Source organism: Heteronotia binoei, chromosome 19 (assembly GCF_032191835.1).
Source record: "Heteronotia binoei isolate CCM8104 ecotype False Entrance Well chromosome 19, APGP_CSIRO_Hbin_v1, whole genome shotgun sequence".
NCBI classification, from domain to species: Eukaryota; Metazoa; Chordata; class Lepidosauria; order Squamata; family Gekkonidae; genus Heteronotia; species Heteronotia binoei.
The window spans coordinates 30,935,775-30,957,802 of record NC_083241.1 but is presented as its reverse complement, the minus strand read 5'-3'; the positions used below and the strand labels follow the sequence as shown (position 1 = coordinate 30,957,802).

Sequence of the window (22,028 nt, the reverse complement as noted above, 5' to 3'; positions counted from 1 at the left end):
AACCCCACCCTTTCCAGGCTCCACCCCCCCAAATCTTCAGGTATTTCCAACCAGAGTTGGCACCCCCAGGAGGCATGGATGGACCATTGCTCCACCAATCCGTCTAATCTCCTTCTAAAGCCATCCATACTCATACCCATCACTACATCCTCTGGATCTAACTTCCACAGTTTAATCACTCCTTGAATAACCACGTTAGCCTGTTTGCCCAGCAAAATCAAACAGAAGTCCTTCAAGGCTAGCCAGATTCATTCTTCCATGAGTCAGAGCTTCCAAACGAAGCCATGCGCCGTTCAGTCTCTCATCTTCGAGTTGGTCTCTGCCCATTTAGGTGTGGCAAAGCTGATGAAGGGGGATACGACCACTGCTGCTGGGTGTCCACCGTTGCTTCCCCCTTTTACTGTTCCCAGCTAGGCTTGATTTCCCCCCCTTTCTCTCCTCATCCCTCCCAATGATATCACCGCCATGTGCCAAACGACGGCTGCTTAGCTTCTCCCTCCTCCCCTGCGTTCCCCTCAGCCCAGTCTCAGCTCCCTGCTAGCGGAGGTGGCTATTAATAGAGCACTGGATTTATCGAAACAGGCAAGGCGACTGCAGCACTTCTCTCGCAAGAGTGTATGCCCCCGAGCTAACGGGCAGCATCTATCGGGCAGCATCGGGAAGCGCATGGCCAGCCAGAGGGGCAGGGGGCGAGGCGAGGTGGCAGGCACCCCCGGGTCAAGGTTGCCTGCGCATGATATCGTGACATGTTTTAGCAAGAGAGAGCCGGAGAATAGGCACAATCAGTGTTGAGTGCCGCATGCCGAGGGATGGTGCCATGTACCAGATGTTCATGGATAGCGCCAGCGTATCAAGGTAAACACCACAAATGCACCCTACTGATCAGGGGGGAAGTCCCTGTTTTCTGGTATCTGCCACTGATGAATCATTGTCTCCATTTTGTCCTTATGCTTGTCTGTTGGGGGGGGGGCGCTCTATTCAAACTGAGTTTTTCATAGGGTCAGTGTTCAAGGTTTAGCTCCTTTCCAAGGGCCTCTAGTAGGGCATGAGGTGTGGCGGTATTTTATCTGTAGGTCACATGCATGAAAGTGCATGTGCATGAATGCTCAGGTGCTACAAGGCACAGAGCCTTCTCATTTGCAAACGGCAACCACTGGCACATATATTGAATTACTGATAGTATATTGGAAGACAGTTTTATATATAAACCTGGACTAATGAGGACTAAGTATGTCTCAAAATAGAGAGCAGTTGAGAAAAAGAAGGATAATTCATAAATTGTATCTTCAAACCACTGTCTTGGCTTCTAAAACAGTGGAGGATAAGCTAAGGCGGATAAGCCGATCTCACGCGCAAGAAATGAGGATCAGCTAAGGGGAATAAACCAGTATCACGTGTAGGAATCGGAGTAGATCCTTCAACATGTCTCTGTACAAGTATGTTTTAATTTTCACATATGGACAGCTGTAAGTTAAGCCAATCGGGAACTAGGCATGACTGAATGACACTGTTAGGAGTTACGGGAAGGGAACACAATTTGAAAATCTTCCCTGTCCATGGACCTCCCCCTCTTTTCCCCTTCTTTTTCTCATTGCTCTCAACATTCCCTCTCTTTGGGGGCATATTTGGTACTCATCAAGCCAAGGTTTTTTTGTATGTTTGTTTTTTGTAGGGAGGGCTAGGTGGATGGGGGGAGTTCATAAATTAACAGGCCATGTTTTCATGCATACTTGTGGACCCTCCTGAATATGTGGGGTTTCATTCTTCTTCTGTGAATGGCCCATTGCAGGAGCCGACTGGTTTACTATTCGTGTGATTCATAGGCAGCTTTGGGTGGACGGCTTTCCTCAGTAGCACCATCCTCTGTAAAAATCGAAGTAGCACCAGGCTTTTGCTTGTAGCATTATGTTTCTCTGCCGGTATAAGAATTTACATTTAAGCGTCAAATTCATAGGCAGGATCAAGGACCAACTGCTTGTCGTTCCAGCCATCATTCTTCAGTAATTATTCAACAACACTGCTGTAAGTCATTGGCTTACTGCAAAGGAACTTCAAGAACATAATGGAGAGAGAAACTGCTGAATTACAAATTATTATGAAACTTGGAACAAACACCTCCCCAGGACTGAACAGGGATATTGGGTTTTTTTATCTCATTACATATGGTGGGTAACAACCAAATTTGGAAAAATCAAGTCTGATAAACTCAGATCAGGCTTGCATGGGATGCTCAGGTTAGGGTAGGGATACCACATTGCGATATGACTGCTAACCTTGCCAAATGCTCTGCTTTCCGTATTAAGCATTTTTACTTTACGAGGGGCAATCAGTTTGTTCCGGCGGCACTCAAAGTCAATGAAGCAAAAAAGTTAGCTCAAATTCTTTTTTGGCATCCCCATCTGGATCTTAGCGTTCACCATGAAAGTAAAAATGGTCAAACCTTTTTCTAAGGCAGATTTCAGGTGTCCCAAAATGTGCGTCTTAATTTGTTCTCTGTTCTGAATTAGGTCAATTCTAGCACACGAAAGCTGACATTCTGAATAAAACTTCATTGGTTTTAAAGGTGCAACTTGACTCCTGCCTTGTTCTACTGCTTCAGACCAATGCCGCTGCCCACCTGGATCTATCTGAATAGGTCAGTTGTTGATTGAACCAAAGGCTTGGATGGCAGCATTCAAATTCTGGCTTAAGGTTCATTTTAGGGCCGAGCCTAACAGTCTTATCACCTACCTGTTGGGGGACTCTGATACTTCAGTTCAGTCAGTGGCCTTTTTGTCCAAACGTAACCAATTAGAGTTGGCTGTAGATGACCTTTCTACTTCTGATGAATCATATATCTTCAGTTGCATTAAGAAAAAAAATTACTCGACTTAGAGAAATTTAAATTATTCCCTGTTAACCCTAAGAAGCACATGAGGTCCTCTACTTCCATTTGGTCCTCACAATGAATCTGTGAGGCAGCTTAGGCTGAGAGAGGGTGTCCAGTGAGCTTCACGGCATAGAGATCTGAATCCAGAGCTCCCCAGTTCTGGTCTCAAACCCCTCCACCACACTGACTCTCAATGAGCGGAGCTTCATGGCTGCAGTTTCTTCTTCTGACCAGAGCATCTCCAGGGCAGTTGCTGGTTGGGTACGGTCAGGGCTTTTTTTGTAGCAGGGGCTCCTTTGCATATTAGGCCACACCCTCTGATGCAGCCAGTCCTCCAAGAGCTTACAGGGCTCTTAGTACAGGGTCCAGAGATAGAATTCTAGCAGGGGCTCCTTTGCATATTAGGCCACACCCTCTGATGCAGCCAGTCCTCTAAGAGCTTACAGGGCTCTTAGTACAGAGCCTACCGTAAGCTCCAGGAGGATTGGCTGTGTCAGTGGGGTGTGGCCTAATATGCAAAGGAGTTCCTGCTACAAAAAAAGCCCTGGGTACGGTCTGGTCAGACTCCTCCTCTCTTCCTGAAGATTGCTGTCTTCTTGGGGTCACTGGTAGAAGTCCAAAATGTTTCACCAGGGGCTCGGTGCATATGATTGCATCATCAACTCTAGCTGTTTTGAAACCTTAACAGGGCAATAGTCACTGGGCTAGTCACTGAAATGTGACCGGCGCATCCTTCAGGTTAAATGGCATCCTTTTGGAACGGCTGGAAGCAGTTTTTTAATACGATTGGATACAAGCCATGTGTACCAGCGGCGTTGTTTCTAAACCTAGTCAAGCTAGATATCCAGCTACAGATTCTCAGACTTGGGTAGCCTGAGCTTCCATAAATCAAGAGGAAATGTTTGCATTTCCCTAGATACAGCTAATATAAAGCAAAGATATGGAAGTTATGCGCAGTAATAACATATAAATGGCGCATGTTAGAGATTTGGTATCTTTTCCCCTTTGACCCGAAGCTTCTGTGAGAATAGTCGAAAAGACCGTTGCTTGCAAGATACCTGGAATTTCATGAGATAGCGGGAGTGAGTGATCCAAGGGACAGTTGAATGAATCGTTCGCACCTCAGCGTTAACAACTGAAGCCAACTCTGCATTTCAAAAGTCTACAACATAAAAATGAACACATCGTCAAAACAAGGAAAGGAAAGGTCCCCTGTGCAAGCACCAGTCGTTTCCGACTCTGGGGTGACGTTGCTTTCACAACGTTTTCACGGTAGACTTTTTACGAGGTGGTTTGCCATTGCCTTCCCCAGTCTTTTACACTTCCCCCCCAGCAAGCTGGGGACTCCTTTTACCGACCTCGGAAGGATGGAAGGCTGAGTCAACCTTGGGCCGGCTACCTGAATCCAGCTTCTGCCGGAATTGAACTCAGGTCGTAAGCAGAGAGTTCAGACAACAGTACTGCAGTACTGCTGCTTTACCACTCTGCGCCACTTGTTCCCTCCCAATGGGACAGAGAACTGGGGCCACTCATGGTCCAGGTAGGATATACTGGGTGTACCCTGCAGATGTCCAGACAAATATCACCTTGTAAATTAGAAAAACAACCCTCTTCCCCTCAGAAAAATGGTCTGTTGAGAACAAGTTTTCTTATCGCCCTCTGGGAGGCACGCAGTTTGGAGGGTGGTTGTCCGTCAGTTAAAGGAGACAGGGAGAAAAACAGACGGGGGAGGAGAAATTGTCCTGCTCTGAGAATTTATAGTAATCCAAAACTTTATAGTAACCTAGTGGCTACTCTGAGAGCTTGCTACGTATTTTGAACTGTTTTTTTTCCCAGAAGCTTTTACTTTTGTCCATTCTTTCCGACGATCTTATCTGCTCTGTTTCTTCAGTTCTCCCCCCCCCCCTTCTTTGGCTGATCAATGGGATTGTCTTTTTCAGCTGATCAATGATGGCCCTGTCAATGTGAGCGGACACATCACACCAGTGGCAGTGACCGCGCTAGCTGCCGATATGTCCCTCTCAGTCAAGTCAGGATGACACTTTCTTTTCTTAATCCTAAATTTCTAGTCAGGTTAGCTTCTCAGTCAGAGAGCTTTCCTGGAGGACAGACGGACACATTTTTATCCTGCCCAGCTCCAAGGAGCATGGTTCTCCACGCCACCATTTTGTCTTCCGAAGAACCCGGCGAGGTGGGTTTGGCGGAGAGAAGCTTCCAGTAGGCTTTATAATCTGAGGAAGAATTTGAACATAAATCCCCCTAGTCTTAGTCTGACACCCTAACTCCTCAGGGGTGTTAAACTCATTTGTTACGACGGCCGGATCTGACATAAATTAGACCTTGTTGGGCCGGGCCATGTGCGTCATAAAATGTAATGCCAGGTAGTAGAGAGATAAACTTTATAAAGGACACAGACAAACACAATTAAAGTTTGTTTTTTAAAGGAAACAGAAAACAGCCGGTTGCTCAGTGGCCTGATAGGAGCCCTCGGGGGGCCTGATTCGGTCCCTCGGCTGCACGTTTGACACCTCCGTCCTAACTGCTACACCACGGTAGGAAGGTCATGGTGGTGGGAAAAACGATTCCAGGCCGGAATGGGTGGGTTGGTCCGTTGAAGCTAAAACAAGTAGGAGCCTTGTGACACGTTGTGTCGTCCCCTCAGCGCATGTGTTTGTTGTTTAGATTTTTTTCAAATTCAAGATTTTATTTTATTATAAACTTCCATATAACCAAAATAAAACACAAATTCCAGAATAACACAATACCTGAGATACATGAAGGTTTGGGACATGGTTATTCAGGGTAAATTGGCAACGCAATTATTACTGATGGAAGAATCCGAGTTTTGGTAACAGCTTTGTGGAGAAATGGTTCCCCTTTTAAGGATATGTCGTTTCGATTTTTTGACTGCCCTTCCCAGCAGCCAGGCTCAGGGCAGTACACACAGAAAACAGTTTAAACCAGTATAAAACAGTTAAACATCAAAGTCCCTACAAAGTGGACGGTGTCAAAAACCCCACCATCTCACAATGCTATCTAAGTCCCAGTGGTGGCTCTGTCTCCTGAGGGACGGTGATAGAAGTGGGAGTGCCAAGTTGAACTGTTGCTGCCCTCAACCAAATATCTGGTGGAACATCTCTTCCTTACAGGCCCTGCAGGAAGATAGTAAATCCTGCCACGGCCTAGGTGGAATTTGGCAGAGAGTTCCATCAGGTTGGGACCAGGGTAGAAAAACCCTGGTCGAGGACAGCCAGATGTCTCTCTTTAGTTAATCTTTAAGAGGCCCAAAACCCTTGTGGTTGGGGGGCAGAAACTAGAGGTCCTGGGCAATGAGAATCTAGTATGGAACATGTATCATCCATTACCCCTGACCTGGATGGCCCAGGGTAGCCTGGTCTCATCAGATTTTGGAAGCTAAGCAAGGTTGGCCTTGGATAATATTTGGAAGGGATACCGTGAAAGAATCCCAGGGTTGCTATTCAAAGCAATGGCGAACCACTTCTCTTAATCTCTTGCCTTGAAAACCAGACACCGAGATTACCATCTCGCCTTACTTCCATTTTGGGATGCCACAGTCCATGAAGTGCCCAGTCCATGAGCTCTCCTTTTCTGGCCCAAACCTACTTAGCTTGAGCACTCTAATGGGATATTTAAAACCTGGGCTCACAAACCCAAACTTCACCTACCTGTTCTGACAAGCAGTGGTTAATTCTATTTTAACTCCATTTTGGGGTGTACTCATTCAAACTGAGAGGATGCTTCATACATTTGAATGTTCCTCTGGACCAAAAAACAAAAATTTCTGGACAGAGAAAAAGCTTGATTTGAGGAGCTGTGGCTCAGGGCTAGAGCCTCTGCTTGGCACGCAGAAGGCCCCCGGTTCAGTCCCCGGCATCTCCAGTTAAAAAGGGCCAGGGAATAGGTGATGTGAAAGACTTCTGCCTGAGACTCTGAAGAGCCGGTGCCAGTCTGAGCAGACAATCTTGACTTTGATGGATCAGGGTCTGAGTCAGCAGAAGGCAGGGCTTTTTTTTTTTTTTAGCAGGAACTCCTTTGCCTATTAGGCCACACCTCCCTGGTGTAGCCAGTCCTCCTGGAGCTAACAGTAGGCCCTGTACTAAGAGCCCTGTAAGCTCTTGGAGGATTGGCTACATCAGGGGCGTGTGGCCTAATATGCAAAGGAGTTCCTACTACGCAGAAACCCCTGGTAGAAGGCAACTTCATGTGTTCACCTTAGAGACCCCCCCCCCCCGGCTTCCCCCCTCCCCGTGGCAGCACCTCCTCCACCTCCTTTCCCTTCCTGGTCAATTTCAGCCGGTCGGCCGGCCCTGCAGCACTGACTTTGAGTGAGTCTTTCCTGTTTGCAGTATTTATCAGGTGTTCGGCGGGGGGTGGGGGGGTGTAGCTTTAGATGGTCCGCTGGGGAGTGTGGCACTCAAGCGCTGAAACTGACCAGGAAGGAGGCAAACTAGACATTTGCCGAGGGGGAGAGCCCAATTCAGCACCCCCTACCTCTCGGCGCCCTAGGCAACTGTCTAGTTTGCCTAATGGCAGGGCTGGCCCTGCACACCACCCTTTCTCCACATCTTCTGTGATTTTGGGCAGTGGGTGCTAGCCTTTTGACTGGAAGAGGCAGTCCAGGAGAGGCCCAGGCAAGCAAGGCCTGATTGGGCTGGCTGGATCTCTTTTGGCTGGCGGTGGGGGGATGCTAATGAGTTATGCTAATGAGCTCTGCCACCTATTTTTCTACAAAACAACCCCGGCTTGTTATCCATGATTCCAGAGGGCGAGACTAGATCAGATGGGCTTCAGTTACCAGAGGACAGGTTTCAGTAGAACTTCAGGAGAAATTTCCTAATGGTAACAGCAGTTGGATAGCGGAAGTGGCGGCAGCTCACAGCAGTGAGTAGGCTGTTCCTCGCAAGCTGAGGTTGGGCAGCTATCAGTCAGGGCTACTCTGGCTTTGGGTAGCTTGTGCTGTGGTAATTGCCTAGATCCCTAACCCTTCGGATTCTAGAAAACCATGCAGCGCATGCCATTTCACAGAATACAGCTATTTTTATGGTACTTGTAATATGTTCTCTCCCTGACCAGAATGGCCCATGCTAGCCCAATCTCGTCAGATCTCAGACGCTGAGCAGGATCACCCTGGTCAGTATTTGAGTGGGAGACACCAAGGAGGTCCTGGCTCTCTGTGTGGAGGCCAGCAATGGCAACCTACCGCTGAACGTCTCTTGCCTTGAAAACACTATAGGGCTGCCATAAATCAGTGGAGACTCAGCTACATTGATGCTTTTATGGACATTGATGCTTTTATGTAGTGTTTTTTTGGCAGCAAGAACTCCTTTGCATATTAGGCCACACCTCCCTGATGTAGTCACTCCTCCAAGAGCTTACAGGGCTCCTAGTACAGGGCCTACTGTAAGCTCCTGGGGGATTGGCTACATCGGGGGGGGGGTGGCCTAATATGCAAAGGAGTTTGTGCTACAACCCCCCCCTGCTTTTCTCCTAATCCAAAGCAGCACCCCATCTTTTGGCTTCTAAATCGATTGCAGATACAACCTTTGTCCAGGTGGAATTGTTGGTGGGAATGGGAGGCTTGGATGATGAAGGTTCATTACTGTGAGAACAGGGGCATTTCTCCATATGTTCCGTTTTCGTTTGTAAATTGCTGGAGAGGATACAAACGATCCTTTTTTTTATTAAAGAGGGAGAATGGAAGCAAACCCAGAGTGATACCCTTTTCAAACCACAAACTCCTCTGAACCATTCGTTCCCTTGGCCATGTTTTTGTTTGGGAGTGACTCAACATGGCTGGACATTGGGAGATGCTGCAAGGTGTTAGCTCCTCTCTCACACTTTGTCCTCTCCCTTGCTGCACATGGCCTTCCATGGAAACACATGTCTCTGCAGGTCTCTCCTCTAGATACGGTGCCTTCATACTCCCACACCCACGATGCTGGGCAAGCTGGCCATTTGTGATGGGGAAATTACTCTTTAGATTAGGCTTCTCTCTGTCTCCTTTTGACTGCAGCCTGAATGTAAACTGGATCTTCTTTGCAATATACTCTTGGGAGATTTCTTTACTGGGCAAGCTCTGCTATATTAACCAAGTATCCCAATAGTTTTTTGTTGGTTTGCTGCATTGCATTGCGGGAAAACCAAAGGGTCACAAGGGAGGGGACACTTGTTAGGATGGGCTCCCGAAACCCGAAGGGTCCATTTCCACGGTGAAAGAACATCCGATAACCTGATGTCATCCACCGTATTTGAGTTTCTACAGGTGCGATTGCTTGCCAGTTTTTGCCAGGTTCCTTGGCTTCCTGGAGGAACAGAAACTGGAGGGAATTGTGGGACTGGTTTTAAGTAGGAAGGGTCCCCTAACACATTCACAACAGGGATCATCTGGCGCTCTTCTCTCCCGTTGAGGAAAAGTCCCCCCTCCCTCCCTCCCTGTGTGCAGGTTTCTTAGACAAGAACCTTTCCAGTGTCTGTCTTATGACAATGCTCGGCTTGCTGGATGCTCGCACGAGGCCTGTTCTTGTCCCCTTTGTCACGTACGCGCTTTCGGTTTCTTGCAGGCAGGGGAAAGGGAACTGGTGCCATTTAATTCCAACCACGAGGCCAGAACAAACTGTTAGGAACACTGTCTGAGGAAGAGCGAGATGACAAGATGGCCAGATGTCTGGGTGGCTGTTTTGTTTTTTTTAAAAAAAACCACGCGCACAACAACACACTTTCCTCCCACCCTGCACCCACGGGGCTGTGGCATCCACAGAGACAGCACTGGGGGTTCTTTCTGTGTTCAAGTCTGAACCCCAGCTTGAAATCTCTCCCGAGATATTGGAGGTAGGGACCTCCAAGCAATATTGCAGTGCAGAAAAGCCGTGATCCTCTCAAAGCCTATTTGCCCTGACTTGGAAGGGCCAGGCTAGCCAGATCTCGGAAGCCAAGCAGGGTCGGCCCTAGTCAGTATTTGGATAGGAGACCTCCAAGGAATACCAGGGTCGTTACACAGAGGCAGGCAATGGCAAACTACCTCTGAACAGCTCCTGACTTGAAAACTCTACAGCAGGGGTGTCAAACTCATTTGTTATGAGGGCCGGATCTGACATAAATGAGACCACATCGGGCCGAGGCATGTTGGGCCGGGCTATAAGTGTACCTCTTTTAAGATTAGATAACAGAGAGATAAACTTTATAAAGGACAAAGATTAGCACTCCCTGGTCTTAAAGGTGTTTCCTTTGTATCTCTCCCATGGGATCCAGGAAACTCTTTCTGGCTCTTTCCTTCCTTCCCTGGGGAACAGGAACAGGAGCAGGAGGAGCCTCAGCCAATAGAAGGAAGAGAGGTTTTGCTCCATAGCTCCTGAGCAATTGAGCAAGCCTGGCAAATCAAGCTGTGGTGCAAATGGAAGCAAGAGAGAGGGAGAAGGAAGCAGATGACAGCCAGTTGGTCGGGGGCCTGATAGGAGCCCTCCAGGGGCCTGATTCGGCCCCTGGGACGCATGTTTGACACCCCTATGGGGTTATCGTAAGTCGGCTGCAACTTGAGCACTTTCCACCCCACTCCCCACATATAGCGTGCTTCAAAGGAAGTTTCGCCGAATTTGATGGGGCTTTCTCCCAAGCAGAGCTTTTTTTGTAGCAGGAACTCCTTTGCATATTAGGTCACACCCCTCTGATGTAGCCAATCCTCCTGAAGCTTACAGGGCTCTTATAATAGGGCCTTCTGTAAGATCTTGGAGGACTGGCTACATCAGGGGTGTGTGACCCAATATGCAAAGGAGTTCCTGCTACAAAAAAAGCCCTGCTCCCAAGTAACTGCAAGGATTGCAGCCTCCCCCACTCATTGCTTCATGCAGACCCACACAGCACCCACAAACAGCTTACACAAACATCTGAAAGCAGTCCTGGGAGACAGGCCTCATAATCGAAGCAGGGGTGTCTTTGCAAGGACAGCAGCCGCTGTGGAGCTGCCAGATGCATTTCCAATTAAAAACGATGCTGCTAAGTGCTCCATCACCAGCAGAGAAAGGCGAGTCTCTGGACGGGATTCGCCGGAGCCAGGGTTTGCCATCTGCTATTTTGGGCTACGGTTCCCAGCCCCTTGCAGAGAGTTCCTGATGGAGGTGCCAGGGATTGGCTACTTTTGTTGGCGCAGGTTGGCAAGGAGGGCAGGAGGGGAAATCAATGCAGGCCAAAGCTTGAGCCATCCTCCTTTCTGTCGGCAGAGCCAAAGAGTTAAAATGTGGTCTGACGACCTCCAGGTGTTTTCCAATGGGGTACAGGAGCCAATAGGGTCTAACAGAGTGTCAGACTAAGATCTGTGAGACCCAAGTTTGAATTCCAGTTCTGTCCTGGCAGCTTGCTGGGTGACCTGAGGCTCTGCCTAGCCTACCTTACAGGGTTGTTGTAAGGATGAAAACGGAGGAGAGAATGATGTAAGGCATTTAGAGGCCCCCACTGGGCTGAAAGACAGGGTGAACATCAGGGATGTCAAACGTGCAGCCTGGGAGCCGAATGAGTCCCTCGAAGGGCTCCTATCAGGCCCCTGAGCAACTGGCTGTCATCTGCTTCCTTCTCTCTCTCTCTCGCTTCCTTCTGTATAGCAGCTTACTTTGCAAGGCTTGTTCAATCACACAGGAGCTACAGAACGAAGTCTCTATTTTTTCCATTGGCTAAAGCTCCTTCCTTGGGGAGGAAGGGGGGGGGGAGGAAAAGCTTGCTTTGTCAGGCTCTCTCAATTGCACAATGGATCTACTGAACCAAGCATCTCTTCCTTCTATTAGCTGAGGCTCCTCCTCCTCCTGGTCTCCTGGGGAAGGAAGGAAAGAGCCAGAGCTTCCTTTGCCCAGTTCCCTGGATCCCATGGGAGAGATACAAAGAAAGCACCTTTAAGACCGAGTGCTAATATTTTAAGCATGTTTTATTTTATTTTAAAAATCTTTAATTGTGTTTGCCTGTGTCCTTTATAAAGTCTGTATCTCTGCTACCTGATCTTAAACAGGTACACACCCAACCTGGCCCAACATGACTCAGCCCAACAAGGTCTCATTTATGTCAGATCCGGCTCTCATAACAAATGAGTTTGACACCCCTGGATGAAGTGAGTGACAAATGAAGCTTGAAGTATGAAAGCAGGAGTTGGGGAAACCAAATATTTATGCATTTTGGAACATAACTCTGCTCCCCCCCCCCTTTTTTTTTTGAAGGGGAGGAAAGAAAGCCAGATTCTGTGCCAAAAGAAACCAAAGTTCTGTGCTCAGAATAAATTAGGTAAATGCATGCCAGGGGAGTGCATAGAGAATAAGAGAGTCTAATTCCAAATCGATGCTGTTCTTCCTCTGGAAGCCCTTTGTCTAGACAGATGGTGGGTTCTGCATAACTGGAGCTGGGTGGGTTTTCTGAACTGAAGGCCTGAGGCTCCTGTTTGGTGTAGTGGCACCAGTGTGATGTAGCGGTTTGGTGCGCAGACTCTTATCTGGGAGAACCGGTTTGATTCCCCACTCCTCCACTCACAGCTGCTCGAATGGCCTTGGGTTAGCCATAGCTATCGCAGGAGTTGTCCTTGAAAGGGCAGCTTCTGGGAGAGCTCTCTCAGCCATGTTGTGGGGGAGAAGCTAAAGGGGATTGTAATCCACTTTGAGACTGTTTCAGAGAGAAGGGCGGGGTATCGATCTATGGTCATCTTCCGCTGAAACTGATCTTTAAGATGGTTCCCTTTTGAACTAGAGCAGGGTGGACGCTGTCTTGTTAAGAGCCCACCGAAGGTTGACAACTCCAGGCTGGGAAATCCCTGGATGTTTGGGGATGGTGGCAGCACCACCCAGGCCGCACCTGCAAATCTCCCAGTATTACAACTGATGTCCAGATGACCCAAATCAGTTTCTCTGGGGAAAATGGCTGCTTTGAAGGGTGGGTGGTATGGTTTTATACAGAGCTTTTTTTGTAGCAGGAACTCCTTTGCATATTAGGCTTCACCCCCCCTGATGTAGCCAATCTTCCTGGAGCTTACGGTAGGCCCTGTACTAAGAGCCCTGTAAGCTCTTGGAGGATTGGCTACATCAGGGGTGTGTGGCCTAATATGCAAAGGAGCCCCTGCTAGAATTCTATCTCTGGACCCTGTACTAAGAGTCCTGTAAGCTCTTGGAGGATTGGCTCCATCAGGGGTGTGTGGCCTAATATGCAAAGGAGCCCCTGCTAGAATTCTATCTCTGGGCCCTGTACTAAGAGCCCTGTAAGCTCTTGAAGGATTGGCTACATCAGGGGTGTGTGGCCTAATATGCAAAGGAGTTCCTGCTACAAAAAAAGGCCCTGGTTTTATATGCTGCTGAGGGTTCCTCCTTTCCCCAAACCCAGGGGTGGGCAAATGTGCAAAGAGGACACTTTGCTTCCTGTTGGCCCTTTTGCTAAGGGTAGCTTCTGTTCCCCCTTTTGCGATGCCATCCGTGTGAGGAGTGGCAGTGGGTGGTCATTTTTCTGGCCAGTTAAACTTCCCGCCACAGATCTTGATTGGCGGAGCGTATTAGCGAGCTATATCTGGGGACCAGTGGACTTCCACTGGTCGCCTCTGTAGCATTCACTGTGTTGTAATATCACGACTGAAATGCAAGACATAACACCCTGGCACCCCTATAAATATGCCAGTCCAACAGCACTTGAGGGTAGGGTTGCCAGCCTCCAGGGCAGGGTTGCCAGCCTGGAGATCCCCCACTTTTCTGACTGATCTCCAGCTCGCAGAGTTCAGCACCCCCGGAAAAAATGGCTGCTTTGAAAGGTTTACTCATTCACACACATTTTGTGGCTCTCAAAGCCTCCACTGCCCCATCAGCCAGCTTGGAGAATGTATTTCAAGTTAAAGTTGCTTTCTTGCCACCTCTCTCTCCTTCCCCAACTGTATGCCAGCCTGCCTGCCTGCCAGCTCTCAAACATTGGCTGTTCATGTCTTGCAGCTCTCAGACTTCTGACTTTTATTCTGCGTGGCTCTTATGCTAAGCAAGTTTGGCCACCCCTGCTCTAGGGGCCTTGTGCCCTGCTGAGGCCCCTCCCCTCCCCAAACCCCACCCTCTCCCAGCTCCACCCCCAAAGCCTCCAGGCATTTTCCAACACAGACTTGGTAACCCCATTCGAGGGACCTGCGAGATTTCCGGGGTTTGAGCTGCTGGGAGTCGAAGCTTCCTTCCTCTTGGCGGTAGTCTATGCCCCTCTTTTTAAGGGGCCCATTTGTTCGCGCGGGAGGTCTCCACTGACTTGCGCCCAAGCGGAAGGGTCGTTCCTCAGGAGCGGCTGGAAGGCCCGGACGAGAAGGCAGCGGCTGGCTGTTCCTTGGTCCGGACTCCTGGGAAGGAGAGAGGAAGGGAGGGGAGGGCGCCTGGCGATGACTCAAACTTGCAGCCGCGGCTTCCGCTGCAGCGGAGAGCAGCCGAGCCCCCCCCCCCCCCCTCTCCCAGGCGAGGAAGGCTCCACGGGGGGCTGCCGGGATCGAGGCCAAGAGCTGCGCGTCCCTCTTGGCTTCCAAGGCCAGCGCCCCCATGGGGCCGGGGGAGGCAGCACTGTGGAGCCCCGAATGCTCCTCGCTGTCGTTTCCCGGGTTACAGCGAACCACTCGTGCCCACGAGGGTATCCTGCCGCGGTTGCCAGCCTTCAGGTGGGACCTGGAGATCTCCCGCTATTACCGTTGCTCTCCAGACAAGCAGAATCAGTTTCCCTGCAAGAAGTGGCAGCTTTGGAGGATGGACTTTGTGGCATTATACTTCTGGTTTCGGATTCTGGCTTGGAAAATTTCTGAGGTTGGGGGGTGGGGGGAGTCTCAGGAGGACTGGGTATAATGCCATAGGTCAGGAGTGGCCAAACTTGCTTGATGTAAGAGCCACATAGAATGCACATCGGATGTCTGAGAGCCGCGAGACATGAATGTCAGATGTTTGAGAGCCACAAGACGAGGGAGGGAAGCAAATAGATGAGGGAAGGAGGAGGGAGGGAGAGGCGGAAAGAAAGCAACTTTAGCTGTAAATGCGTTCTCCAAGCCATCGACTGGCTTAGCTTGGAGAAGTGATTTAAAGAGAAAAATGCCTTCTCCAAGATGGCTGACAAGGGGAGGGGGGGACTTTGAGAGCCACACAATATGTAAGAAAGAGCCACACTTTGGCGGCCTCTGCCATAGGGCTCACCATCCAAAGCGTCTTAGGTCAAAGGAGGAGAGGATAAAACTTTGCCTTCCACACTGGTTTGGATCGCCTGCTCTGGACTGGGAAATACCTGGGGATTTTTGGATACTGAGGAGGATGGGATTTTGGAAGGGGAGAGATCTCAGCAGGGTACATCAAGCCCACCCTCCCAAGCAGCCATTTCCTCCAGGGGAACTGATCTCTAGAGATCGGTGGTGACACCAAGAGATGCCCAGGCCCCACGGGGACCTACACCCTGAGGTTCCCCACCTCCAGGTTCAACTCCTCCCAAATGACAGACATTTGCCAACCCAGAATGGGCACATTCACACCCCCCCCCCCCAAGAATTCATGAAGCTCCACTGGGCACATGCAGCGGCCCAAGGGACAACGAAGGAAGGAGCACTCTCTGCTCCAGTCCCTGGATGGAGAGCAGCGGGGATTTTTTTGGTAGCAGGAACTCCTTTGCATTTTAGGCCACACACCCCTGATGTAGCCAATCCTCCTGGAGCTTATAGGAGGCCTTGTACTAAGAACAGGCCTCAGATTCAATGGGAACTCACAGGAGCACAGCTCCTGAACCTTTCTGAGAGTTCCACCTCCTTGTCCATTGAATAGTATGTGCAGCGGGATAACAATCCCTGGATGAGCTCCACCACCTATTTTTCTACCGAACAGCCCCTGACTAAGAGCCTTGTAAGCTCTTGGGGGATTGGTTACATCAGGGGTGTGTGGCCTTATATGCAAAGGAGTTCCTGCTATAAAATGAGCCCTGGGTTTCCCTGTAAGCAGATTCCAAAGTGCAGAGAGGATAGATGGCATAGGCCCTTTCTAGGCTGTACCATTATTCATCTGCCAAGGCCAAGGGGAGAAGTTCACACTTGGATGTTTTTGCCATGTGTGGAAAACGGGGAGCTATTTGGGAAGGCTGGAGGTTGGCACTGTGTACTCCCACCTTTCTCCCCTGATGGGGACCCCAAAGCAGCTTACATTGTTCTCATCTCCTTTTTCTCCTCACAACAACCCTATGAGGTAGTTGAGGCTTGAGAGTGCGTGACTGGCCCAAGGTCACCCAGCAAGCTTCCATGGCACGAGTGGGAATTCGAATCCAGGTCTCCTATTCACTAATCTTGATACTTTTAACCACTACACCACACTGGTCCTCTCATTCTTCAGGCCATGGTTTCTTCCCTCCCCCTCCCCACACTCTCATATAGGTTAGTCAATCCCCCAAGTTCGGCTTCCATAAGACGGCCTGACATTTATAAACATCAGACGGTCCCAGAGAATCAATAGAGTTTAATAACCAGCGAGCAAAGCCGAGAGAGACACATCAGAATGACACCGGCCTGTTCAGTAAATGTTATTCTAAATCATACTCACTGGAGTTTTATTACATTAAGCATATAGCAACCAGAGGCCGGGGAAATAGATTCCATCAAAGGCCATTTCGCTCATCAGGATGATTGGCAGCTTGGCAGTGGGCCTCACCTGCCCCCCCCCCTTCCCGAGTCAGAAAAAGTACTTTCTATCCACTGTGCTTTGTCGGAAGGGGAGGATTACAAAGAGCCCTGCTGGATCAGAGCAGTGGTCCATCTAGTCCAGCATCCTGCATCACACAGTGACCGCCAGTTCCTCTGGAGAGCTAATAACAGGGCATAGAGGCCGAGGCCTTCTTAAGAACGTCAGAAGAGCCCTGCTGGATCAGAGCAGTGGTCCATCTAGTCCAGCATCCTGCGTCACACAGTGACCGCCAGTTCCTCTGGAGAGCTAATAACAGGGCATAGAGGCCGAGGCCTTCTTAAGAACATCAGAAGAGCCCTGCTGGATCAGAGCAGTGGTCCATCTAGTCCAGCATCCTGCGTCACACAGTGACCGCCAGTTCCTCTGGAGAGCTAATAACAGGGCATAGAGGCCGAGGCCTTCTTAAGAATATCAGAAGAGCCCTGCTGGATCAGAGCAGTGGTCCATCTAGTCTAGCATCCTGTCTCACACAGTGGCCAGCCAGTTCCTCTGGAGGGCGAACAACAGGGCATAGAGGCCGAGGCCTTCTTAAGAACACCAGAAGAGCCCTACTTGATCAGAGCAGTGGTCCATCTAGTCCAGCATCCTGTCTCATACAGTGGCCAGCCAGTTCCTCTGGAGGGCGAACAACAGGGCATAGAGGCCAAGGCCTTCTTAAGAACACCAGAAGACCCCTGCTTGATCAGAGCAGTGGTCCATCTAGTCCAGCATCCTGTCTCACACTGTGACCAACCAGTTACTCTGGAGGGCCAACAACAGGCATAGAGGCCTAAGAACATCAGAAGAGCCCTGCTGGATCAGAGCAGTGGTCCATCTAGACAAGCATCCTGTCTCACACTCTGGCCAACTAGCTCCGCTGGAGGCCCAACAACTGGGCAGAGAGGCCTGATATTTTACTTTCTGGCCCTGGGATTCAGAGGTTGACTGCCTCTGAACCCTTATAGCCACTGATACTGGTGGAGGGGAAGCCAAAGCAAAAGAGAAGAAAAGATGGCATAACCAGAGTAGCCCTTCCCTGGATGGGCCAAGCTATTTCCATTTTGTCAGATCTTGGAAGCTAAGCAGGGTTGGCCCTGGTCTGTATTTGGATGGGAGACCACCAAGGAAGTCCAGGGTTGCTATGCAGAGGCAGGCAATGGCAGAGCACCTCTGGTAGCCTCTTGCCCTGACCTGGATGGCCCAGGCTAGCCTGATTTCATCAGATCTCAGATGCTAAGCGGGATTGGACATGATTGTTCGGGAGACCACCAAGGAACTCCGGAGGTTGCTACGCAGAGGCAGACAATGGCAAACCACCTCTGAACATCTCTTGCCTTGAATCTCAGTAGCTAAGCAAGGTCGACTGTGGTTAGTATTTGGATGGGAGGCTACTACCAAGGGAGTCCAGGCTTGCTGTGCAGAGGCAGGCAACGGGAAACCACCTCTGTATGGTCTCTTGCCTTGAAAGCCCTAAAGAGTTGCCATACGATGGCTGCCACTTGACGGCACTTTCTACCACCAGGCCAAACAAGGATGCTGAAGGCAATGTGCAAGCTAACATCTGATAAAACAAAGCCAATAAATTAATTTGAACAGACGCAAGAGTAAGGACATCGAAAAACTAATGCCATCCATCATCTATCTGAGTCGAAGCCGTTCCAGAAAGGCAAAACTGTTTGGTTCAGAGTAGTGAAGACATAGCTTTTATAGTGCGTGGGCTACGAATAGGGTTGCCAACCTCAAGGTGGGAGCTGGAAATTGCTCAGAATTACAGCTGATCTCCTTCCTTCCTTCCTTCCTTCCTTCCTTCCTTCCTTCCTTCCTTCCTTCCTTCCTTCCTTCCTTCCTTCCTTCCTTCCTTCCTTCCCATTTATTCCACTGCTTTGAAAAGTGGACTGTATTATATTATACTTTGCTCAGGTCCCTCCCTTCCCTTAACCCCACCTTCCCCGAGCTCCACCCTCAAATCTCCAGGAGTTTCAGAACCCAAAATTGGCAACCCTATCTACCAATCACAGTTGACTCCACCACTATACCATGTAACTCCCCCTCCCCCAGGTAGGAGCAGGCTGAGTCCCTGTCCAGCAGGTAGACAATGATGGATTTCCTGAAACCAGCTGGAAATCTGGACCAACATCCAGCCTGTTCTTGCTCTAGACCAGGGGTCCCCCAACGTGGTGCCCATGGGCACCATAGCTGCCGCTGACACCTTCCTCTCTCTCTTTTTAAAAAAGATTTTTAAAAAATCATAACGTAGAAGGGGTACAGAAGGGAAGAAAGAAGTTATGTAGGGATTATGCAGGGGTGGAATTCTAGCAGGAGCTCCTTTGCATATTAGGCCACACACACCCTGATGTAGCCAATCCTCCTGGAGCTTACAGGGCTCTTCTTACAGGGCCTACTGTAAGCTCTTGGAGGATTGGCTACATCAGGGCCTAATATGCAAAGGAGCTCTTGCTAGAATTCCACCCCTGGGATTATGAAACAGTTATATTTATACACAGGGGTCGTTTTGTAGAAAACAGGTGGTGGAGCTCATCCAGGGATTGTTATGCAGCTGCACCTACTATTCAGTGGACAAAGGTAGGGAGGAGGAGGGGGAACCCTTAGAAAAGTTCAGGAGTTGTGAGCTCCTGCTGAATCCGAGGCTTGTTTATACAGGATATATTAAACAAAGAGGTAAAGAGTTACTTCTTCCCAGCATCCCCTTCATTAGAGTTTTTAAGGCATTTTCTACATTAATTCCTATTCCATATTGCATATTTCGTCAGTACTATGTGCTCGTTATAACTTTTAATAAACCGAAGTTTGAAGGAATTGATATTCAAAACCTATTCTCCTTCTTTTTCCTACATCAAACTATATTTATATGCCTTAGAATACTTTTATAGGCCCCTGACACTTTCCTGGCACTCGCCGAGTGTTTTTAGAAAGTGGGAAGGGCCAGGTGGGGCTTTTCCCCAGCAAGGCTTCTGATTGGCTATTGAAGATTTGATTGACAGTGCAGATTTAAAAAAAAATTGCTTCAGCAGCGACAGCCCAAGAATCTTAACCCTGTGACTGAAGGTAAGCCATTTTGTGACTGTCTCCGCCTCCTATGGCAGCCATTTTATGGCTGCACCCGCCACACTGTCAAAAATCTAAAGGCGTCTAGAAGCTCAAAAAGGTTAGGGATGCTTCCTCTAGGCAGCTGAAGTTCAGTGGTGTGCCAAAAAAACAACCAAACAACCCTCTCTGCTGTGTTGTGGCTCAGAACCTCAGACGGGAGGCATCGTTCCTCAGGAGAAGGTGCTAGGCTCCATTTTGCTTCCAGTGTTGAGAAACGGCTTTCAGGTTCCAGGTAGGGCTTCCATGCCAAATTTGGGAACAAGTGAAGAGAGACAGCCGGTTTTCACGTTACGAGGCCCTTGTGCTTGTTAAGCAACACCGCAAGGACCTTTCCGTGGGGAGTTTTGTGCCTTCCCTTTCTCTCGGTGACCAGAATGCGTGGGAAAAAGGGACCTTTCTTCTGCACTCTTTGCTCTGGCATAAAATTGCTCCATGGAGCTGCCGCCATCAGCTCTCTTTGCAAAATCACGCCACTTATGCGACTGCCCTAAGTTTTGTGACGGAGCAGATCACATTTTCATCAACTCTGTGTGGTGGTTTATGGAAGGGGGGAAGGAGGTAGAAGATGGCAGCCACTCCAGCTTGCATGCCACAGTTGCAAGGAGGAAGGGGCTCACGGGAGTCCGGGAGGCCCCAGACTCCTATTGGACGTCTGCTTCAGAGTCCTCATGTTGTTGCTCAGCAAGCACACAAAGGCTTTGTGCCAGGAAGGCTGGCTTGTGGAAATGCAAGAGCAGTACACGCAGTTACTATGTGAATTGGGAAATCCATCAGTCTCTGTCTGCTCAGCCTGCTGGGTGGGGCCAGCCCTGGTCCCTGCAACAACAAAAATACTGCTGTGGGGTGTGGTTGAGTACAGTGTGAGTCGAGTGGCATCTTTAAGACCAACACAGTGAGGCAGTGGCTCAGTAGTAGAGCATCTGCTTAATAAGCAGAAGGTCCCGGCTTCAATCCCCGGCATCTCCAACTAAAAAGGGTCCAGGCAAGTAGGCGTGAAAAACCTCAGCTGGAGACCCTGGAGAACCGCTGCCAGTCTGAGTAGACAATACTGACTTGGATGGACTGAGGGTCTAATTCAGTATGTTCATATATGTTCATAATTGTGGGCATCTGAAGAAGTGTACAGTACCTGCACATGCAAGTTTATACCTGGAATTGCTTTGTTGGTCTTTTTCTTTTTGGTTTTTTTTTGTATGTGTGCGCATGTGTAGGTGCATGCATGCCTGGAAGTCATGGCAACCTCTGGCAACCCCTGGTGCGGCATGATACAGCCTGCCTCTGCCTCCGGATCCTGGTATTCCTTGGGAGGTCCAGTGCCGGATTAAACCCTGTGGAGGACCCTAGGCAGTCAAAATGTCGTGGGGGGGTGGCCTTGCAAATTATCTCATAGTCCGAGGGCCTGCTTTACTGGCGGCGGTCCCCGCTGCAGCCTGCGGGGACCTTCTCAAAAACCCCTTTTACTAAGCTGCAGGGGAGAGGCAGAGAGAGGCAAACTTGACAACAATGCCAGCAACAGCCTCACCAGGCAAGTCGGGCAAAGAGCAGCTCAGTTGCTGGCCACATGTGCAGGCTAGAAGGGCTGCAAGCAGGGGGTAGACCAGGGGGGAAAGCCAGCCCAGGGCCCCTAAAAGCATGGGGGCCCATAGGCCAGTGCCTACTCGGCCTATTTGTTAATCCGGCCCTTGGGAGGTCTCTCATTCAGGTCCTTGCCAGAGTCGGCCCTGCCTAGCTTCTGAGATCTGACAAGATTGGGCTTGCCTGGGCTATTCAGGTCAGAGACTTTGTAGTCTTAAAGGTGCCACTGGACTCAAACTTTATTCAGTTGCTTCAGACCCACACAGCTGTCCACCTGGTATGTGGTTCTTGGTGTGCTCTGTAAACTTGGTAGTGAAAGGGTAGGGCCGTGCACTGTTGCCATTGTGCATAGATCTTCCATCTCACACTGCCACCAAAATGCTGCCCTGTTCAGGGTGCCGTCCTAGACGGCTGCCTAGGCCCCCCCAATGCCCAGAGGGCAGTTGGCCACCTGTGATGGGAAGTAAGTCCCCCATCCCCACTCTCCTTCCCCCTCAGTTGCCTGATGGAGCAGCATAACAAGTTATGTCATGGCACTCACAGCACTCCTTGTAGGTCCACTGTGAGGATAAAACAGAGATGAGGAGAACAACATAAGCTGCTTTGGTTCCCCATGGAGGAGAAAGGTAAGGAACAAATGGATTAAATAAATAAACACTCTAGGAACTTTTCCACCTCAGCACAGTCTTTTCCATAGAGATTACTGGAACTCCTAGAGTGTCACAGACACTGTGACTAGTGTTCCCTCTAAGCTGAGTTAGTGTGAGCTAGCTCACAATTTTTTTAGCTTCCAGCTCACACAT

The 22,028-nt window shown here is 49.5% G+C and overlaps 1 protein-coding gene and 1 non-coding gene across 14 annotated transcripts in view; both read left to right on the top strand.

The window, feature by feature from the left end:
• Positions 1–22,028, top strand: part of CELF6 (CUGBP Elav-like family member 6) — a 232,502-nt gene that overhangs the window by 136,849 nt on the left and 73,625 nt on the right. The gene's annotated exons all lie outside the window — the stretch shown is intronic.
• TRNAI-AAU (transfer RNA isoleucine (anticodon AAU)) lies at positions 20,548–20,616 on the top strand. The gene has a single exon. It is a non-coding gene; the product is annotated as a tRNA-Ile (tRNA).